At 36.3% G+C, this 14,171-nt stretch overlaps 1 long non-coding RNA gene across 4 annotated transcripts in view; it reads left to right on the forward strand.

Moving 5' to 3' along the window:
- Window positions 1–14,171, forward strand: part of LOC134474443 (uncharacterized) — a 92,312-nt gene that overhangs the window by 51,047 nt on the left and 27,094 nt on the right. The window contains exons 2-3 of one of the 4 annotated variants that reach the window (XR_010045337.1): window positions 10,263–10,397; window positions 12,879–12,906. The exons of the other annotated variants lie outside the window; for them this stretch is intronic. This is a non-coding gene — a long non-coding RNA (uncharacterized LOC134474443). The remainder of the gene's footprint in view (window positions 1–10,262; window positions 10,398–12,878; window positions 12,907–14,171) is intronic. 4 annotated transcript variants of the gene reach the window in all.

Consider the following 14,171-nt stretch of genomic DNA (forward strand, 5'->3'; position numbering starts at 1 on the left):
TAGTATGGGTATTTATTGCCATACCCTACTTGTAGTACTGCTTCCCCTGCATCCCAGAAGAGTTTTTTGTTGTGCTGTTTCAGGATACTTTATAATTTCTTTTCTATTTTTATTATTATATTATAGTTGTTTGAGAATGGGTTAATTTTCATTCATTTGTGAATTTTCCTATTTTCATTCTATTTATAATTTCTAGCCTCATTCCATTATGATTTGAGAAGATACTTGAAATAATTTTGATCTTCTTAAATGTGTTAAGAATACTTTGTGACCAAGCATGTGATCCGTTCTAAAGAATGTTCCAGGCACACTTGAGAAGACTGAGTAATTTGTGTCTTTTGAGTGGAGTGTTCTGTATATGTCTGCTAGAACCACTTGGTCTATAATGTTGTTCAGTTCTGTTATTTCCTAACTGGTTTTCTGTCTGGATAACATATCCTTCATAAAATGAGACATATTTCCCCCTAGCCTGGCACGGTTTCTGCTGATAGTCTCATAGAGGTTTCCTGGAATACGATGAATCACTTTTCTCATGCTGCTTTCGAAATTCTTTTTGTACGCAGAAATTTTATTATAATAGATGTTACTATATGCCTCTTTGATTTCACCTTATTTGGGAATCTCTCAGCTTTACAAACATGGGAGTTCATTTTCCTCCCTAGATTTGGGATGTTTTTAGCTACTGTTCTTTAAATAAGCTTTATTTCCTTTTCTCTCTTCTTCTTTGGCTCCCACAACATTTATTGATTTGCTTGATGTAAGTTCTAAAGGATGTTTCTTCACTCTCTTTTAATTTTTTGTTTCTTTCTTTTTGCTCTTCGGTCTCAGTGATTATTTGTCTTCAAACACTGATTCTTTCATCTGGTTGATTGCGTCTACTACTAAAGCTTTATTGAGTCTTTCAGTCCAACTATTATATTCTTCAGGTGCAAAATATTATTCTTATACATACTTTCTGGTTGTTTTCATGCAACTTTCCATCTTATGTATATGTTTCTTTCCTGGATTTTCTTCAGTTATCCAGACAAGTCAGCTGGAGATGTTCATGCATAAGCCTACTCCTGGATCTGCAAGCACATCACACTTCTACTGACAGGTTGTACCCATCAGTGTGCAGGGTCGGAGTCTGGCCCATGGGAAGCCCTGCTGGCCCCATGCTAAGTCCCTCCACGGTTAAGTCTGTGGCCGAGCCTCAGGCACAGGCATTCACTGATCCTCCCAGGTCCCCGGACAGAAAAACTGTCTTTAAGTCCATGATGGAGAGGGGCTGGAACTGGATTGTGGGGCCACTTCTGCATCTGTAGTCAGTCTGTGGTCAGTGGTCAGTGGTCCTGTTATCCAGGGCACAGGCAACATGGCTTTTGCCAGAACTCTGGTGAGGGGGTAGCAAGTAGGAACAAGATCAAACTGGACTGAAATCCCACAGGGTTGCCTCCAGAGTGGCCTCCAGCTCTGCAGCTGGCCCAGCTTTCAAAGTGTCCTTCCTCAGCCTTCAGTCAACGGAAACACTGCACACACCTAGGTCCTGCATTCTCACAAAGGTGGTTTATCCCCCAAATCACTCGCTGTGCTTCCAACTTTCTGATGCCATTTTCTTTAAAAATTCTTCCATTAGCATTTCACTGTCATCAGCATTAAAGTCCTCTATTTTGCTAGATTTACTTCAGTGTTTTTTGAGGTTCTTGTGAATTACATTTTAAATTTCGATGTGCTAATTGCTAAAGCAGAGGCATACAATTTTTGCATGTTGATTTTGTGTCCCTTGACCTTATGAACTCTTGAAATTGCTTATTAGTTCTAAGAGATTTTATTTTATACATTCCTTGAGATCTTCTACATAGACCATCGTGAAATCAGAAAAAGGAACTGTTTTATTTTTTAATTTCCAATATGTTTTTTCTTTTTGCTTTTTTTCCCTTTCTTGACTTACTGCCCTGTCCAGCAGTGATGATAATAGACATTCTTGTCTTATTCTGTGTCTTGAAAGTTACTCAATCTAAAGTTTGATATTGGCTGTAGTTTTTTAAACACATAAACATTCTTTATCAAATCGAGAAGTTTCTATTTAGAATCCCGTGAGAGTTTTCATCACAAGCTTTGAATTTGCTAAATATTCTCACTACATAGTGTATATGATCAGCTTTCTTGACTACTAATAATGTGGGTCATGTTGATTGATTTTAGAATATTGAATCTGCATTGGACTCCAGGGAAAAATTTGAACCTGATGTCAGTTCTTATGATATATTGTTGAATTGTTTTTGCTAATATTGTGCTAATATTTGTATCTGTATTCATGAGGCATATTGCTCTGAAGTTTTTTTTAGTAACTCCAATCCTGTTTATTTTAATTTCTCAGGGTCTCACTAGTTGCTGAGCTGGCACCAAATATGCTTCTCCTGCTTAATTATACCAGGTGGCTGGGAGGGAGCATAGGCCAGCAATAACATCAAGTGAAATTTGTCTTAAGGCAAACAATATTTAATACTGAGAAGACAGGTGTATTTTCACTTCATGAGGGAAAGTATTTGATTTTAAAGATGCCTTTCTAGAAACTACCATGAGAAAATCACACCATGCTGTGGGGACCTTCACTCCATAGGATGTACTTCTGGGTCTCATGATTGCTTTTTTGTATTATTTTTATCTGATTTTAATATCAGGGTAACATTTTATTCATAAGGTAAGCTAGAAAAAGTTCCTTCCTTTTTAGTCTTTACAAAAACAGTTGGTAGGATTTAAGATACTTCTTCAGTGAATGGATAATATATTCCTTCAGTGAAACCATCTGTATCTGCAGATTTGTTTCTCAGAATTGAATTACAAATTCAATTTCTGAAATAGTTAAATATTATTTGAAATATTTACTTTTATTGAGTGAATGATAGTAGTTGGTATTTTTTCAAGAAATTGGTGTATATCGCCTAAATTGTCAAATGTTTTGGAGCTGTACTTAGCATTCTCTTTCTGTCCTTTTTATGTCCATGATGTCTTTAGTGATATTCATGTTTCATTTCAGATGCTGGTAGTTTCTGTCTTCTCTCCTTCACATTTTCAGGTCAATTCATATTCAGTGTTTTTCAGAGAACAAGCTTTTTTTGTTTCTCAATCTTAGTTTGCTTTCAGTCTTATCAATTTATGGTCTCTATTCTTTCTGGTAATTTTATCTTATTGATTTATGTTTTTTAATTTTTTCTGGTAACTTTGGGTTTATCTTGCTCTTCATTTTTTGATTCTTAAAGTGCAAATGTAGTTTATTGATTTGATGCTGTCTTTTCTAATATATACATTTAGTGCTAATGTGTATGTTTCCTTCTCACCACTGATATATCTGAACCACACGTATTTTGAGATAATGAATTTTCATTTTAATTCAGGTTAGTATAGTTTTTATACCCCTGAGACTTCCTTTTTGATTGATGGGCCAATACAAACATTTTGCTTTGGCTGCAAGTCTTTAGAGATATTTCTGTTTCCTTTCTTATTGACTGTTGACTATTAACTGTCTTATTGACCTTTCTTATTGAATCCATTGTTGGACAACAAAGTCAGATGCATTTGAATTTTTAGTTTTGCTGAACTTTGTATTATGGTCCAGGATATAAGTCATCTTTGCATTTGTTCTGTGCAAACTTGGAAAGTTTGCATGTTCTGCTGTTGTTAGGTGCAGTATTCTATAAAACTTTAATCTTGCTGATAGGTGGCATATTTAGTTTCTCCATATTCTTGCTGATTTCTAGTCTATTTGTTCTATCAAATTTGGGGAGAAAAATGTTAGTCTCTATCAATACTTGTGGATTTGTTTCTATCCCTCTTCCATTCTATTTTTGCTTCTTATATATTGGATTTTTGTTGCTTGATTTCTACACATTTAGGTTGTTCTGCCTTTTTGGTCTATTGACACTTTGATCATGACATAATTTTTTCTCTATTCCTAATTTTCTTTGCTCTGGAAAATATTTCATCTGATGTCACTATAGTTATGCCTTTGGACTAATGCTTTGTGGTACATCTTTTATCATCCTTTTGTTTTCAACCTGTACATGTCATTAAATTGGCACAGACTTGGGCCATGGGTTTTATTTTGGGGTTTTGCTTGCTTTTTTGACTAACCTACTATTTTTAATTTTACATTTGTATCATTAATTTTATTTATATAGTAAGTATAAATCATCTATTTTATTTATATTTTATATTCTGTTTATCTCTGATTTTGTTTTTTCTTTTCCCTCCCAATTTCTTGGGGTATTTGAACATTTTTAAAAATCCATTTGACTTATCCATAGTGTGCTTAAACACGTATTAACATATAAGCTTTCTAGTAGCTATTCTGGGTCTTACGCTATATGTACATATCTTTATATGGTCAATGCCCTTTATATCACTTTAGTTTTCCCATTATAATATAGGAGCCTTGAATATTCCTGGTACATACATTGAGAATGACAGTGTTACAGTTTTGCACTGTCAATATAATTTAGAACACTCAAAAGGAGAAAGTCTACTGTGTCTGCCCACATTTCTGGCCTGGTATAGTTTCTTTCTGGTGACTTAAGAATTTCTTTCACTCTTCTCTTTTGGCTTAGAGAACTCCCATTAGCCATCCATTTAAGTAGGTCTAGAGGTGCCAACTCTTAGTTCTCCTTTATTTATGCTCTGACCTCTCTTTATTCCCAAAGAATATGTTCTCTTGAGATATAATTTTGAGATGATACATCCTTTCTTTGAACATCTGAAAACTATTGCACCACTTTATTCTGGTCTTTGTAGTTTTTTATGGAAAATTATTGTCACTCATTACTGTTTTTCCCCTATAATTAATGCATCATTTCTCTCTGGCGGCTTGAGAATTTGGCTTTTTCTTTAATTTTTATAAGTTTGACTCTGATGTATCTTGTGTGGGGTTTTGGCACCTATGTATTTATTATTTTTGAGGAGTGTTGTTTTTTGTTTGTTTTTTTCTTCAACTGGTCCCTTTCAGGGACTCAGATAAAGACAACAATACATGTTCCAACTGGATGATTTCCACTGTTCTATCTTCAAGATTTCTATTTCTTTCTTCTCCCCTATCAGTTCTGTTAAGCTCATTTTCCAGCCCATATCTTTGGCTAAGGTATATTTTAGTTCTAAAAATTCCCTGTGCTCTTTATCCAGATCTTACACTTCTTTGCTGAAGTATTGTATTATTTTGCTGAAACTTTCTGTGTTCTTGATGTGAGTAATTTTTCTCTTGAAACCAAAATATTTTGAGAATTGTATTGTAAAACTCTGGATCTTCCTTACATCCTGTAGGTCTTCTGTGACAATACTCTGGTGACTGAAGTGGGGTTGTGCTTCATTTCTGCTGAGTGGGTTTGGAAGACCTGGTGTCATATCTATTGATTCAGGATTTAGGTTATTATGGTTACTGCAGGGTGGAGATGGGAGCTGGAGCTCCTCCCTAGGTCCTCCCTGACACCATGCCAGCCAGGGAAGAGGGTGCTCATTGCTCTTCACATATGGCAATGGGGGCGGGGCAGCTGTGTGACCTTGTTACCACTGAGTGGGGTTGAAGTTCTGAGTTTACACAAGGCTTCTTCTAACATTTTGTAGCAACCTAGAAAGGATGAAAGTTTGTGTTCTCCATTTCTCCTTGCTGGAGATGTTGATATAGCTATAGGTTTTTATGTGTTTGACTGGGGTAAGCACTGATGATCTGAAAGTTTCTTTGTTGAAATATTTCTGCTTTCCTAGCCCTTTAGCGAGAGAGCAGGCATTAAGTGGGGAAAGGTTGTACGTGTTTGTGTTTCTGGTTTCCGGCTTCTTCATATTCAAAACGGAAGCATCTGAGGCAGAAATAAAACTCTAGGGATTCTCTGTTGGGTCATTTATTGAGACTGGCAGCCCCTGCCAGTTTCTCATCTCACCTCTATAACAGTCTGCTTCTGTCTCTTTTGCATAGAATATCCAGGACATTTAATTGTGGTTAGCAAGAAGAATAGAGAAAAATATTTCAACTCCATCTTTATGGAAGGAGATGGCAAAGTTATAAGAATTCTAAAGGGCAAAATGCTAAAGTGTTAAATAGTGTTACAGGCATGATAAGAACACTCAAATTAATGAAAAACAAAACAAAATAAAACATGCTAAGTGACCCAGATCCTCTCAGTCTACACCAGTCTAAATCTACATCTCTAAATGTTTCCTCTTACTTAACTGTTAGATTGTCCTTAATCAGCTTCTTCATTGTCTCTGATCCTTTTGTATATCTACTCTTTAAATTTAGGATGCTACTTTACAATGTTTTTGTAGTGGGCAGAATGCTTATGCGAAGTTGCCTTATTAGCTGCCAACTTCAGGTGTATCTAACCTGTAGATGGTTTTGTTTACCACACGATCACTGCTGATCTGATTTGGTTGATGTAGCAAAATCACTGGACACTAAGTAGGCCAAATAATCAACTAAAGGTCTAAGTTAAAAAAATCAATAAGAATTTGTCAGCAAGTGTTGAAAAACTAGCCAACTGGAAATTTTTTTTAATATTTATGGTTATTTAATATTCCAAAATGCATTCCAGGTAGATGAACTGTATAATTAATTCACTTTAAACTAAGACCACATATAAGAGAAAATATGAATAATGAGGATGTAAATACACTTTAATGTTCTATATAAATATGATTTCCTTTAGCATATAAATAATTCTTACAAACCAAAAGGCTCAAAAAGAGAATGGGCATAAAGAATCTGAATAACCAGCAAATACAGAAAAAAGCATATTTTTCTGAACTAATTAGAGAAATAAAAACTGTTCAGTTTCCATCTCGATTAATTCGATAGCTCTTTAGATAAAATGAAAAAAAGAACTTTAGATAAAGCATGTCCCTGATTTACAGACCCACTTGTGATAGGAATGCAAATTTAATAGCAGAAACTAATACAAACTTTTTGGTGGAAATTTTGACCAAATGTATCAAAAATCAAAAAGATTATCACTCCTTTAGACCAAGTAATTCTACCTTGGGAAATACATCTTAAGGAAAAGAAAACTAGCATAAAAACTCATGGGCCAATTAATAATAGTATAAAGAAGTTTTCAAAAACTAAAGATCCTGATAATGAAGAATTGATTAACTAAGAGGTAATATAGTCATAAAATAAGAACATCACATAGTCATTACATTAGCATGCTGTATTAGAATACTTATTATCATGGGAAAATGCTTGTAATTCATCAATAATTAAAAAATGAAAATTAGATTACAGAGTAGTTTAAACACTTGTTATTTTAATACATAAAATTTTCATTAAAACAACACTAAAATTTAGCACTTGAAACTTAGTACTGGAATTATTAATTTTTTTCTTTTGTATTTTTTTTGTTTTCAGTATGTATTGCAACAAAGCCTACTTTTGCATTGAGAACCAAACAATACACACACGTGTGTGTCTCAGGGATGCTTCTCATTGTATAATGGTAACATCTTAATGTAAGCTCTGCCTAGATTTCCATTCTGCTATCCTTTGGGTTTTAATTTTCATTTTTATGCCTGCTGCCTCATCAATGTGAGGTGGCAATCACACCTGCAGATGATCCAGTCCAGTCACACACAAATGCTCCAGACTAGAAGGCTGAAGAGAGTTGTTTTTGAGAAACTCCTTGCAGCAGACATTTGCTAACGTCTCACGTGGACATCCAAAGCTACAAGGAAAAGTGAGAAATAAAAATTCAACTTTCCAGACACTTAAACTAGAGGATGGCAAGAAAGAGGAGACTAGGAATGGATGCAGAGTGAGCCAACCGCAGTTTTGACATAGTATTTTTATGTAGAAAATTAAAAGCATATTTTGTAGAGTGCATGGATTGGATATAGTGACAACCAAAATATGCAAGAATTGTGTTTTGCAGCGCTTCTAAAAAGCACTTGTGACATCTGACCATTAAAAGGAGTTAGGAGATGTACTTGCAAACTATTCAGGCTCTGATCCCCACATTGTCGGGGTGCAACACTATAAATTGACTGTCTTTATACTGAGAAAAGATGAGAAGGCTGATGTCAACTACACATATCTCTATCATAAACTCTTTCACAGCCACTTGTTGTACAGGACAAGGAACAGTACTTGCAAGCTGGATTTGATTACATAAAACCTAACTCAGCCATCCCATGATTGAAAAAAAAAATCATCAAAAAGCAAGATCTGTTGTACAACTGAAGACAGCAAGCTGTTAGACCAAAAGTGAAGTCAGGAAGGTCAGGAGATCTAAAAGTTCCATCAGCCTCTGCCACTAAACAGTCGTGTGCCCTTACACATAATTAACTGCCACAAACTTCAGTATCTCATCCTTAAAATGAGGTTGGGGTCACGTGGAAAATATCTCTGAAGCACTCTGAGCATGAAATGACCGCCTCCTATAATAATTGGCATCTTACAAAAATTAATAACTACAAAGGTAAAGAGTCACAGTAAACCTCTCACTGTGAGCTGACAGAAAAGAACACAGAGAGATCTCAGGAACAGAGACACGTACGGCCATTGGCCTTGGTTCAGTGGCCATTGTTCATTGGAGATGGTATGATCCCTGAGGAATCACACCGATGTAAATCTTTAGAGCCCAATAAAACTCGGTCAACATTATTATTTGCACAATTGGAGAAACAGCTTAGCAATGAAGTTTATAGAGCTCTCATCCCAACTCAAAGTCTGGAGCCCTTTTTTATTTCATTTTACAAACTAAAAAAGAAAATTTCAGGAGTGAATTAAATCACAGAGTCAGGAAGCTGTTAATCACAAGCAGTAAAATCTTTCAGCTCAAGAATCAGAGACCATACTACTGGACTGTATCAATCTTCAGGCTCACATGAAAGTTACGGCTGTGAGCTATGATGGAGTTAGAATTCTAGCTTTAGATCTTTTTGAGAGTCAAGACGTTACTTAACCACCCTGTGCTTTAGTTTCTCATCTATTACATAGCAACAAAAATTGCATTAGAACATGATGAAATTTAGGGTTTCCAGGCCAATGCCTAACTTTTAGGTAGCTAGTATCAGAGAAGTAAATTTTAACTTTCTAATAACAATGAATATCCAACTAAGCTTACAAACTTAAATATTTGGTAGCTTGTGAATTTCTCAATTTGTGGAATAAAGTTCCTCTATGGTGAAATGTACAGAAATGAGGTTTACCATAAAGTTTGTGAGGTTTTTAGTGGAGCACATTTTGAAAGATACATGTTGTTATGCATGTAGTTGTTGCCTGAAATCCTGAGTTTCTTCTTGGAGCAGTTTAGGCAGTTTAGTAGTTCCACTTCTGGGTAGAGACACGGGACAAAAAAGTTGTCAGCTGAATAGGGAGGAAGCACAAACACATCACCATATTCAGCTTAGACTATGTCACTCAACATAAACCAACAATGTAACTGGAATTGTCACAGAGACAAAACTAGCAGGATTGTAAGCTGTCATTGACTCCTATTTATTTTAGCTAGAAACCTCCCCAAGATTCCTAACAGGTGGTCTGCTTCGAGGTCTTAGGTATGAGATTTTAAGAGGACTCTCAATCAATGGGGCAAAAGCTAGGTCACCCATTAAAAGGTATTGAGACAGCTGCTTAACCATCAGAAAAACAAAGGTAGGGGGCTGACGATTTAGCTCAACTGAATAAGTGCCTGCCTGCCTTGCAAGTGCAAGGTGGAGAGTTCGGTCCCTGGTACTGGTTAAAAAAAAAAAAAAGTTAGAACATCATCTAGAACTGAAACAAAACACAAACGAGTTAAATATTTAAAGACTGAAAAGGACAGATTAAAAGACTGAAATATCAGATTAAAATTAAAGATGAATGTAGCACTCTAGTATGAGAAAAGACTATATGACTATAATACTAAGAACAGAAATCAAAATGTGAAATATGATTGTTAATAGCATGCAAAAATGTAAATCTTTCTTTTATTTACATTAACACCATAAGCAAAATAAGGAGGATAATCAGTACCCTAAAAGTACGACTTCAATATATCGGGTTAAGAGGTTTCTATCTTAACAGTAGAAAGAGTTTTTATAAATGAATTAGAAAAGGATGACCTGGTCCTTCCTTTTCCTCCCTCCACTTAATATAGTAATGGTCTGTTGCAGTCAGGGGTTGTGCAGAGAACAGTTAGAATCAGGACATGGATTTTGTAATATTTTTGTAATGGTCACTGGGAGTTAACACAAGAAAATGCAGGAAATCTATCTGCAACACCGAAAATATAGAATATTTACTCAAGGCCTAAATCCCACAGCAATGTCCCACATGACTCCAGATGAAAACCCAGAGCTCATGATCATGCCTCCCACAAGTCCAACTGGAGGTCCAAAGCCCACAAGAAGGACTCACGCCAGTCTCTCTCATGGATCCGTGCCAGGAAGGCCCAAAGGTCAGTGGTGGAAGCCAGAAAGTCCATGTCAGCGGGGTAAGGAGCTGTGCTGGTGGATGAGGATTCTGTGCTGGAGTTGAGAAGTCACACTCACAACAAACACCAGGGCTGTCCTGAAGGCACCACAGCCATCCTCAGCCACATGGAGGCCACAGCTCCTCCAACAACAAGCACAATCAGGTACATGCCACAAAGCCAGAGTGATGAGTTCATCCTGGAGACCAAGTGGCACACGTCTTCCCCTCCGTAGCCAGGAAGCAATGCTCGATGTGAGGACCAGAGCTTCCCCAGAACCAATGGCTCAAACAGCAACACACAGGAGAATCCATAATGTCTCAACACAATAACACATTAGCGCCTTCCTTCTCCTTCTCAGACCTCTCTATTTATGCTGGCAACTTTCCTCAGGAGGAGCATCTATGCTCAGTGCCATGCTGATGTAATCCAGCTGTCGCTAAATTGACCACCAGTTCTTAATCCATAACATGGTCAAAAGCAATACACTTAAAAATAAAAAAGACATAATGCTAATAAACATGAAGGAAGTCCATCCTTTCCTGAACTTAAGTCATTTCTGATCTACAAGTTATCAAAAACGAAAAGCAACCACATCTTATGCTAAGGGAATAAGCGGACAGGTAACAGGGAGCTACGCACACAAGCAATAGCAGGTTAAATACTCATAAACTTTTTGGGGAGTTATTGGGTCAAGTGAACAATTTTTTTTTTTTGAGAAAAGTCCTCAATAACTTCTAACACTGTACTGTGACAACTTCTAATATTTTAAAATTAGCAATTACATGCCCAAAGATTTTAACCAAGATTATTCATTACAGCAGTTTAGAACTTCAAAATAGGATGTTACAAAGCTATCTGCCATTAGAAACTGATTAGTAAATTTCTAAGGTACAGAATGCTATCAAACTTCTAAAAGAGAAATCCATTGATGTCAAATGATATCTAAAAATGAAAAACAATAAAACAGGAGTATTTTGCAAGGCATGTTTATATCAAAATTCTGTGTCTTGGTATGTTTAGTATCTGTAATACGTGTACATGAAAGAATACTAATGTATTATTAAAAATAAATGTTAAGGCCAAGACTCCTCCTATCTATAAAGGTCATGAAAACAAGAAGTGACTGAAAAATTGTTGCATAGCCAAGGAGCCTAACAGGACATGGAAACCAAGTACACTGTGGTACCCTGGACTGGATCCTGGAACAGAAAGAGAATATTAATGGAAAAACTGATGAGATCTAAATTAAGTCTGGAGTTTAGTTAATAGCAATGTTCCTATGTGACGTTCTCAGTTTTGAAAAATGTACCACAGCAATGTAAGGCATGAGCAATAAAGGAAACTCAGAAAAGCATGTGGGAATGCTCCATAAACTGTCTTTACACTTTTACGAAAATCTAAAATTACTCTAAAAACTGTTAAAAATATCAGGACTTTTTTTTTAAAGGTGTGTCAACTTGAGTGACACTGAAGTGCGGGACAAAAATACTCTCAGATTCTATGTGTGTAATGTACAGTGACCACGCATATCATATGTACAGGATGAACTGATTCAAAAAATGAAACAGTATTAGGGAAGTACATTTATAATCATAAAACAATAAAAAATGTAATTATAATACAGTATGCATTCCTTTAAATATTTTTTTTTAAGAGGAAAAAGAGAAAAACACAAAACAAACCAAAGCGGCGTAAGGGTACACGCAATACAGAACTACAAAACAAAACAAAACAAAACAAAACAAAACAAAAAAACATAACAGTAAGAAATCACCTGTTAGTAGATTACACACTATCTTCTTGAAAATAGTTCCTCAAATCACAGTATCAAAGAACACAAGGTGGACATTCAAACAGGGAGACTGCAAACAGCTGTGTTCAATGTTCCAAAAACATTGATAAGGTCAGCTATTTAACACCCCCAAACACACTTGCTGTTATATCCGTTAGAGCTCTTTTCCTTTTTTTTTTTCCCTCTCTTTTTTACAACAAAATTTACACATCTTGGATTTTATTACTCCTTAGTGCTTATTACTTTCTTTGGGGGGCCTTTAAATATTTTTAGAAGTTGAATAGTTGGCTTTTTTCTTTTATATTTCTATTTTTAAAACAAACAAATTACTTATAGGATAGAAATAGAGAACATCTCTGAAGGTGGCCATGAAGCTGGGGAACCTCCACTTCTCTGTTCTAATGAGTTGGATTCAGGGTCATGCACTGTGACATTCACTCACTGCTACTGAAATCTTCTGTACCGTATCGCCAGTGATCATGCACATGCATAATTGCTTAAATTTCATCCAGATTTAGCATTGAACAAAATCTGCAAACTGATCAAAACTAGGGGCCACAAAAAAGGTCCTCTTGGTTGTTGACAATAACTTTTTATTTTAGTGATAAAAGTAAATACCATAAATATTCTTTTGCTCTAAATGTAATCCATCACATTTTGTCTCTGTTTAGGTCAGCCCACCCAAGACAGAGGATAAGGGTGAGTCTTGATAGAATTAAAAAGAAAAAGATAGCAAGAGAAAGAAGGAGACTAAAGTAATAGCATGAAATATTCTTGCTGGGTTGGTTTTAGAGAAAATGACAGCCAACTGAATGAAAGAAAATATAAAATCACTAAATTTAAACACTGCTATCGGAAAATTGGAGACATAATGCAAACAAGCATATTGCCTATTTCATGTTTATCACACAATCACAGCACTACCATATTTGGAGTAAAAAGCCTAATATTTGATACAAATGTGACTAATATTTATTATAATATTTTGGACGTGTATATTCATAATGCAAGATTTTATCTGCTTGTCTTATCCAGAAGTAAATATGCTGGATGGTTTCCAAGCTGTAATTTGGCTTTATAAGAATGTAAATACCACATCATAATTGAGTTCCCAGTAGCTTTTAAGCTCATGGAGATTAGGCATGGCTGATGCCAGGCAACCTCAGAAGCCCTGGAGACAGAACGGCTTGATCCACATTTCCATGGGCCTCCCATTCCTGAAAGCATATTTCAAGAGTCTCAGAGGCTTGCGAGTCTCAGAGACTTTACAGTTTTCAAGGGCATTCCTCGAAGGCACAGTGGCTTATGCCTAGTGAGGAGGTTAGTGATGTGATGGATAAGACTATAAGGTTCCAATAGGAGCCACAAGGAGAGGACCTGGGGCCTAGCATAACTGTACACACAAACGCCTTATCAAGGTAAGTGGTCCTCTGCCCATGAAGCATGAAGGATAAACTGCCATTTCTCGGGGGGAACAGGAGTCCAGGGAAAAGGAGCAGTGGTCCAAGCAGAGGTGAGTAAGGTTGAAAGGCTGGACAGGAGATGAGGGAGGATGTGATGGGCCCAAAGGAACTGGACAGAGAAAACCAGACAGAAGAAGTGATTGGCCAGAGCTAGGGAGTAACCCTATCATGGAAGGGCCTATGAAGTAGGGCGGAATTTATCTCAAGGATGTTATGGGCTGAACTGTATCCATATTACTGAAACCTTAATGCTTTAATACTTTAGAATGTGGCAGGACTTAAAAATACTGTCCCCGGAAGTAATAATGTGATCATTAGTGTGAATCTTAACCCAATGTGACTGAGGTCTTTATAAGAAGAGAGAGCTATCTGATCTGTAGTAAGCTGCTATAGGAGCCCTAGGAATCTCATAAAAATGACTCAGAAAGTGTTCTGAGAAAGAGCCAGGCAGCGAGAGGGTGGTTAGCTTTATGTCACTGAATATGCCCTCTGGCTGGTGGG

Source organism: Cavia porcellus, unplaced genomic scaffold (assembly GCF_034190915.1).
Source record: "Cavia porcellus strain 051 isolate PalLab524CR breed Dunkin Hartley unplaced genomic scaffold, mCavPor4.1 scaffold_32, whole genome shotgun sequence".
Taxonomy (NCBI): domain Eukaryota; kingdom Metazoa; phylum Chordata; class Mammalia; order Rodentia; family Caviidae; genus Cavia; species Cavia porcellus.